The 8,815-nt window shown below is 38.8% G+C and overlaps 1 long non-coding RNA gene across 1 annotated transcript in view; it reads right to left on the bottom strand.

Annotated features, from left to right (window-relative positions):
* Positions 1–3,332, bottom strand: part of LOC110313262 — a 41,707-nt gene extending 38,375 nt beyond the window's left edge. The window contains exon 1 of the long non-coding RNA XR_002380094.1: positions 3,176–3,332. This is a non-coding gene — a long non-coding RNA (uncharacterized LOC110313262). The remainder of the gene's footprint in view (positions 1–3,175) is intronic.
* Between the last annotated feature and the right edge of the window lie 5,483 nt (positions 3,333–8,815).

Raw genomic sequence — 8,815 nt, 5'->3', positions numbered from 1 at the left:
GGGTATAGGAAACTTTTGGGATAGCATTTGAAATGTAAATGAAGAAAATAATAATAATAAAAAAAGAGACTCAAGCCTTTCATCAGGGTGTGGTGACACATGCTTTTGACCCCAGTACTCCAGAAACAGAGGTTGGAGGATCTCAGTGAGTTCCAGGCTATCCAGGGCAATATAGGTAGACCCTACCTAAAAAATAACAAAAAAGCAAGGAATATCTCATTTCTGCCAGGCCAGTTCCACTATTCTAATACTCACCATGACTGCCTCCATTGTCAGCTCAATGGAATTTATCTTGAATGTCATCTTTCCAGATACAGAAAGATGTATAATTCTAGTTTTCGTGCATCATGGGGCTTTTAGAGTGTCAGAAATAAATTTCAGTTTTGGAGATGTGGAGGTTTTAATTATCTAGGAAGAGGAACCTCAACTGAGATAAAGGTCTCCATCAGACTGCTTGGCTAGTCCATGGGACATCTTCTTAAATAAAGGCTGATATGGGTGGGCTCAGTAAGCAAGCCAGAAGAAGCAAGCCAGTAATCAGCATTCCTCCATGGCTTCTGTCTCAGTTCCCACCTCCAAGAACACAGTGATGGGTTTCTTTATAAGATTTTCATATGCATACACAATGTAGTTTGATCATATTGCCTTTCTTGTTCAGCTTTTACTTATAGTGATTCCCGCTTCCCAAGTAGTCCCATTTCTAGTTTAATGCCTTTGCTTGTTTTGGTGAAACAATGAATTTACTTAGGGTTACTAAGAGAAGCATAAGTGAGAGGTTATTTACAGAAGCATAGGCATCTCACTGTGGCTATACTGTTCAAAAAATATGCCCCCCCCCCCAGCAACCATTAACTTTCTATAGCTCCTTGGGGAAGGGAGGGGCCTTGTGTGCTCTGCCCCCTTTAGCTGCAGTTAACTGTCTATCAATCTTCAGGAAAGGGGTGGGGCTTCATGAGCACCCCACCCTCATGACTGAATGTTGATAATACCTGTCTTGTGCATGCAGTTACAGTTACTGTTTGAGCTACAGCACGTTTGAGCACCTAATAAAAACCTAGCAACTTTACAGGTGTTCTGAGTACAATAGCAAGCAGAACAGAATGCTTGCCTTTGTAGGAAGGGCACTTAGTAGACAAAAGAGGTATCATACAACATACAGCATAATAGCAGATAGTGATGGGAAACAAGATTAGAGATACAGTCATTTACACAATTGTCAGGGAAAGTTCTTATTCTAGAAAATTCGTGAGCAACATACTTCCCAAGTAGTCCATGCTTAACAATCTAAATTTTAGCTCAAAACTTAGCAAACCTCAGCTTCTCTTCCTATCATTATATTTAAGAACAGTAAATTTGTCTTCCACCTTCCAAAATCTAACAGACTAAAAGTCAGTGCCCCAAACTGTGCAGTTGACATTGGAATCAGAATCAGAATGGAGGTCTCTTGTTAGAGATAGCACAATGGATTTGCTTCAGCACTACAAATACATCAGCTACCAACTACACCTGTCCCCAGATTTTTATTCGAAGCCTTCTTTAAAAACATTAGTATTGAGGTTAGCCTGACTGCATCAATGAGACGAATTTGCACTGCACCTCATTCATGCCTTTTGCCCAGTGACTGCAATTCCTCCCATCAAGAGACACACATATTCCATTTGTGTCTGAGTTCAGGTATAATCTTTAGATACTGAAATATTTACAAAGATTAAGCAATTGAGGGCTTGAAAAAATTATTTCTTGTATCCCTCCCTATCACTGCCATGAAATCATATCTGGGCTAACCTGCTGGGGGCATGTCACTAAGATTCTGTGATTGTCACAGCACTAAAGCAGTGATAGATAAAATTCTATATGTGTTCCATGGGGAGGGAATCTATTTACCAGAAAAGACAAAAAATAAAGTCTGAATTTTAAGTGAGTTGAGACTTCTACACTAAATGAATCAGGAATACGTTCATCCACAAAAGTAGCTGAAGAAGGAAAAATGAACCCCTTAGTATAAATAAAGACAAGAAGCTTGGTGTCACAACTTCACAAACCATTTCAGAGACCTAGGCTCTCTCCATCCTTTTGCTTTGCTATGGTTACTCTGTCATGAAAATTATTGTCATCACATCTATAATAAAGTCAGGGGGAAGAGAGGGGGAGTGGAGGGATATGGATTTTCCTTCCTTCAAAAATAGCTTCTGGGAGACAGGTGTGGTGGTAAAAGCCTGTAATTCAACCACTCCAGAGGCTGAGGCAGAAGGAGCATGCTTTTGAGGCTGGCCAGGTTCTCTTCTCTTCATTAAAATAATCCATATGTTAGACTCAATGATAATGAAAACTAGAGATGTAATCTGTATTCCGAGCATCCGTGTTCTCACAACACCAGGTTCTATAAACATGAAAAAGGGAAAGGGGACAGATAATCGTAACTAGTTGTCTTCACCTCATAATCGTAATGGCTGTGTAAATGGGATTAGTAAATCATTAAACTGTAGGTTTTCCTCTCAGAGCATAGATAAGGTTGTCACGATACCAGATCTGATGCGGGAAGGACTCGAGAGATGGCCTTAGTCATTCCAAACTCACTCTGGATACAGGAGATTCTGCAGCAGTAGTTTGAGGGCTATTAGCTTATGCTGCGAAAGTAACTTACCTATTTGACTTAACCAAAATGTTCCCTGAATTCCAATTACTCTTTCATTTGACTTTCTTCAGTTAATCTCTGGGCCACCTGATTGACTTTAGAATTCTTGTCACTTTTTACAATTTTACTTTTACAGGGATCACAATCAAACTGGTCATAGTTTTTATTGCTCTCAATTATAGCACTTAAGTCATTTTAAAGAACTACATGTGAAGGTACCTTATACGCTATTTTTCCCAGCTTTTTCAGAAGCCTTTTTAAAGGGAGGCATATTTTTATTTTATGTGTATGGGTGTTTTGCCTGCATATGTGTCTGTGCACCACCGGCTTGCCTGGTGTCCATGAAGTCAAGAAGAGCATGTTGGGTATCCTGGGACTATACTTACAGAAGATTGTAGGCTGTCACGTGGGTACTGGGAATCGAACCCAGATTCTCTCAAAGAACAGCCAGTGATTTTAACCACGGAGACATCTCTCTAGCGGTTAGATCCTCCCATTTCCTCAAAATTTATAATTTGTCTTCAATCATGCTAGGCTCACCTCTTTAATCTTCCACAGACATTTCCGCCATCTTCTGCTGGCTCCTCAGCTCTGGTCTCCTTTGTAGGTTTGCCCTCACTTCCGCTTATCTCAGCAATACTTTCTCTTGTTCTCGTTCATTGGCCCATTATTTCCATCAAAACAAGATGAACACTGTTGTTTTGATATAAAGGATTAAACTATTATTTTTCAATGTTACTGAAGGTTTGTGATAAGCAGTAGATAATTTCTGAGTAGAAAATCTGAAAGCTTATCAGTCACAAACATGCTCAGGGGGCTCATGCTGACTGCTCACGGCGTCTGCTTCAGCCGCTAGCCTGCCCCCTTACCAAGAAGAAGAAAAGCCACTTTCTCCTCAGATATAGCTCTGCCCCATACATCACTAGCCCTATAACTCACTCCTTTCAAAGAAGCAAAACCAGGAGGAACGTCCATTAATGCACTAAAAATCCTTCAGAGATAGAATTTCAAACCAGATTTTTAAAAAGATAACATTTAATATTTTTATACATAGCTGTATCTAGGCTTTGTCTCAACATTACCAAGCTATACATTAAAGCGGTGTTTCTCTCAAGTACACAAAAGCTCCTAAATGTCCCCATGATAAATTCTGCCTTTAACTTGAAAATTATATCCATGGACTTCAGATATATTTTGAAATAGCAGTTTCTGGTCCTATTTAATGATTATAAAACCTATATGACTGGGAACAAGAGTTTCCCTATGTTAATTATCACTTAAATTCTACCTTCTGGGGCCACTTTCATGGCTCAATGAGTAGAGGCACCAGCTAGCAAGCAATCCCTAGGAACCACTCCTACAAATTGATATCCACACTCTCACTGTGACACACATACACACACACACCACACACGTGCATACACATGCATTTGCATATTTACACACAAACAGACACAGGTGCATACATGCATGTACACACACAATAAAACACCAAAATATTCCATCTTCTAAGTTAGAAATGCAGTGGTTTATAATAACTAAGAAAAGCTCACTAACATTGAAATAAATGCAGAAATGGAAGTTAAATGATATAAAGAGAAAATAATTGTGCCAGTACCCAGGGGTGAGTTATACAAAGGATTAAATTTGACTTTATACTTGTTGGAAGACAAAATTAAAAAGGTAGCTTGAAGCTAAGAATGGTGACTCTCATCTATAAGTTCCAAACTTGGGAGGCAAAAGCAGATTGATCACAAACTTGAGGCCAGTGCCCTGTTCCAAAACAATTTTCAAAAGACAAATATAAACACTAAATATATGAGTGGTGGATATGTTAATTATTCTATTTTGATCGCTATAGATTGTGCAAAAGATCATATTAAACCTGATGCATATATGCAAGTGTGTGCTAATCAAAACAAAATTTGAGTGAAATGTATTTGGCTAGTTTGTATAGTGTGATGGGAAATAAATAGTCTGGAATTTTCTACCCCAGTTTATGTCTCACATGTTGATATAATTATTAACACCAATATATCAATATAACACCAAGATATCTTTTCATTCTCAAAGATATCTTGATTTATTTTAAAGTCATCTTACACTAAACCATCCATTAAACCAGAGAGCCTGGAACAAAGATCACGATTAATAAGTTGCTGCTGGAAACTAGACCCAGACCTCGATCTACTAGTGTGCTCAGCCTTGCCTCGAATGTATCAAGGCTCTAGTTTCAATCCTCAGACATGGGAAGAAAACAACGTGGGACCCATGATTGTAGATTTGTTGATGAGTCACCCAAATGTGTAAGTATTTGAATAACATAATTGCCTTTTAGGTTGATGTAGCATACATTTAAAGGCTTATGATATGTAGATTTATTCATGAGACTTCCATAAAAATATAAATGAGAAAAAGGTACCACAGTCTTCATGCCATTTTCAATTAGCCTTTTGAAACCTGATTATCCAGACCAAAAACAAATTTAAAAGATAAAAACTAAAATAATAATAATAATAATAAAACATGGCTGTTGTCTACTTGAGCTATAACCAGCTGTGATTACCAACAGAAGACCTACACGTCATGGAAGGAAAGGGGCTCGTGAGGCCCTGCCTGTCCCTCAGGACTTATATACTTCTAGCAGTTGCTGTGAGACAGTTTTCTTCAGTAGTGTAGCTGCCTAAAAGTTGTCCATGGTCCCACAAACAATCTTAATTAAACTCATTGGTTCACCGAGCTGTTTGTAAAGGGGACTGTGTCTTTGTTTCTGTTGTTGGTGCCTTATATGGGATGAGTAGACATTTATTCACATCTCAGAAAAAGGTCCCACCATGTTCTAAATAAGAGTCGGCCAGAGGCTTCTTCCATTAAGAATGCCGTACTCTGGACAGAAGAGTCATCAGAGACTCTCTACACACAGAAGGAAGACTTTGCTCTTTCTGAGGTCATGAGATCACATCAGACACTGTCACCTACTGGTGAAAATGTGACAGAGCAACTACTACACAAAATCTACTAGCCAGAGAGACGTAGCAAGTTATTCTCAAGACTTGCTACTAACACCGCGAGGAAAATCAAGATGCATAAAATGTTATTAAAATATGTCTGTAACAGACATGGTGCGGTTGGTAAGCCTCACTATCCAACAAAGCAATGATTGCCAATCCCATAGTCAAAAATGCTCTATGTTATTACAAGAGGAAATAGAAAAGCAAAAAAAAAAAAAAGTAATGTTAAGTGAGGGAGCAGGGCACAGTTACAATGAACCTGTGAATTGTGGGCAAAACAAACTGAAAATGGAACTCCCTGAGACTGATGGAGGAAGAAATAAATTCCTCGCAGTCACAAATCATGGTCCAGGCTTATGAATGAAAGAAAGGGAGAGATCACACATCCCTCCCACCCATCTCTGAACTCAGAAGAACTCAACACAATTTAATTGCACAACAGAGATCCCTGTAATTTCAAGGATAACAAAGGACCTTGCCGGAAGGCACATGGAGGAACTGTGTACACACATAGTATATTCTTTCCAGACTCAGCTCATAGCACCAAAGGAATAGGAAATATGTTTTATAAAGTACATTCTAATTTACCCTAGACTAATATTTACTTATCTTATTAATTCAACTGTGCTCTTTAAATGGACCATAAACTCTAAGTCCTGGAATTTTTTCTTATATGTCCACATGCAGATTTACTCTCTGATACTTGAATCCTATAATTAGAAGTTTTGTAATTCTCTGCCTTGGAGGTTTTCCACCCAACATCATTTTCAAAAGAGGATGGGTGGTATATTCTCCAATATCCTTGATCTTCATCTTCTCCTTGCGATCAACCTATCATAGTAAGTCCTCCAAAAAAAAAAAAAAGAGCACATGCCTAACATTTCTGAACAGTGTTGGAAATTTAATCTGTTCTTCAAAGTGATGAGCTAGAAGGGTTGGCTGAAGCATTTCAGGACAGATGTCTCAGTTATGAGACTATAAAAGGCAAAAGGGGGACAATTGTCCTTGCATGCATACCAAAGGAATGGCAGGAAACAAGCAATGGCCATAAACTAATGATTTAAATCCTATATTTGTAGCATTTCACCGTCAGAGTGACTCACTGCTGTGCCTTCCACTCAGAATTCCATTTCCAAAGGAAACAAAGATACTCTGGCATGTTTCCTCTCATCCTCACCATCAAGCTTATTTAATTTCATGTAGAAAATGTATGTGACTTTCTAATAGATGTAAAAGTTAACTCCACTGTGCTTTGCTCTGAAGAGGACCAGAGGGTAAGGGAAAGTTTAAGACATAGAAATGCTAGCAAGCACGTAGCATTTGAAAGTGTTGGGTTAAAGTCATGTACCATACACACAATTACAACTGGTAAATGGCAATGACATTACACTTTATTTGGTGTAAAGTCACATTCTGGCTCTACATGTCCTTAGATAAGAGGTAATTATCTTCAAGGTGTCGGTCGTTCTGAAATACAGTATTGTGTAGCCTTAGGGATGTAGCCGAATGATTTCCCACCCATTTAGTTCCACCAAGGGGATGGTCTAGGACTCTTGGTAGCATAAGGAGCATAGCTAAAGAGGTTCACGGTAGCTTTGATTTATTGAAATTTTCTCACCCACCCACAAACCTGTGAGGTATCCAGAGGCATCAATAGATAGCACAAGCCACAGGAAAGGCAGCTGTGGTGTGGTGGCTAAGAGGACAGAGGCAGAATGCCTTAGTGTAAAGCCTGGCCCCTCCGCATCATCTTGTTGTGTTACTCATCTTGCCCATGCCTCAGTTTCTTTATCTCCAAGGAGGAATGATCACTTCTTAATGTAGTTGACAGGATTAGATGAGAAAATCAATCACACCCCAGGGTTAAAGCTGTTGCAGCTTCCAGGACCTCACTCATACAAATGACACGAAGGAATTTGAAACAAAAACTAATGCAGAATCCCTTCCCCTCTACTAGTACAGAAGCAGTAAAGAAATTGGATGAGTCTCCGTAATATAGTGATTCTATGGACCTTTAATAATAAAAGCAAAGTCAGAAGTTAGGTCTATGTGCACATGGAGGTGCTGCCCAAGCACTGTAGCTTTCTGCTGGAGTTCCAGAGACCGTATCCCAGGAACTAAAGACAGACTATGTGTGTAAGGCGTTGGTATGCAGAATCACAGTTAATTTGTATTGTCCAGACACTAACAGCTGAACTGTTAGTCATCCTCTTGGGGGAAATAGAAAGCTCATCTAGACATCAAAACAAAACCACATCGGTTTCAGAAATTTAGAGGCAAGAGTAGTAAAGAAAGGCCAAGCAAATAAGACAATTGGAGATTTTTAGCTAAGCTTTTCCTTCATCTAGATCAGACAAGGTCTTGCCCAGTGAACTACAAGAAAGGCCAGAGGGATCTTCTGGAGAGGGTAAAGAGAGTAAGAAAAGGGAGAAAAGTCTATGATATCATCAAAGATCAGTTACATTGGTTGCCTAACAAAGATGAGTCTATAGAGAGACAAAGCCAATCTGTGTAGGCAGATATTCCCTGGATATAAATTTGCTTCTACTCTGGCATCTTATTGACCAGATATATTTGACCTTGTCATGAATGTTTTTCATAACGTACAAAGAAAACTACTTCAGGAAATACCAAAAATAATGAGTGGCTTACACAATCTCCTAGTTGGCCAGGTGGATTATTGACCCATATTTAGACTTGTCACCAATGCACAATGATATTTATTTAACCCAATGAATAAATACACAAGCCCATGTGGGCCAAAAAGTATTTTGGCAACAAAGATACCATAATATCTTTTGGTCCTGCAAGTAAATGTACCTGTCACGTTGCCATTGTGGGGAATTTTGTCAGACCATCTGCTTATGAAGCTATATACCCAGCATCCAATAGGCTTCCTCCCACTCTCACTAGTAACCAGGCAAGGTTCCATCAGTACCTATATAGCCAAATACTAATTTTCATCAAAACTAACTAAAAATGCACTCACTGCAGGAATGAAATCTTTCTCATTTTTGTTCATCTTATTTAATTTTCTAATATCCGGAGAAACATGGTTTTGCCTTTTACATTAAAACGCAAAAGGTCATGAAAATGTTTCATTCAACAAATATTTAACTAGATCATGATCTTTAGGAGGAGAAAGGAGAACAAATACAAGTTCCATGTG

The sequence above is a fragment of the Mus pahari genome, chromosome X, assembly GCF_900095145.1.
Source record: "Mus pahari chromosome X, PAHARI_EIJ_v1.1, whole genome shotgun sequence".
Taxonomy (NCBI): Eukaryota; Metazoa; Chordata; class Mammalia; order Rodentia; family Muridae; genus Mus; species Mus pahari.
The sequence above is the reverse complement of the archived record's forward strand: the minus strand, read 5'-3'. Positions and strand labels throughout refer to the sequence as shown.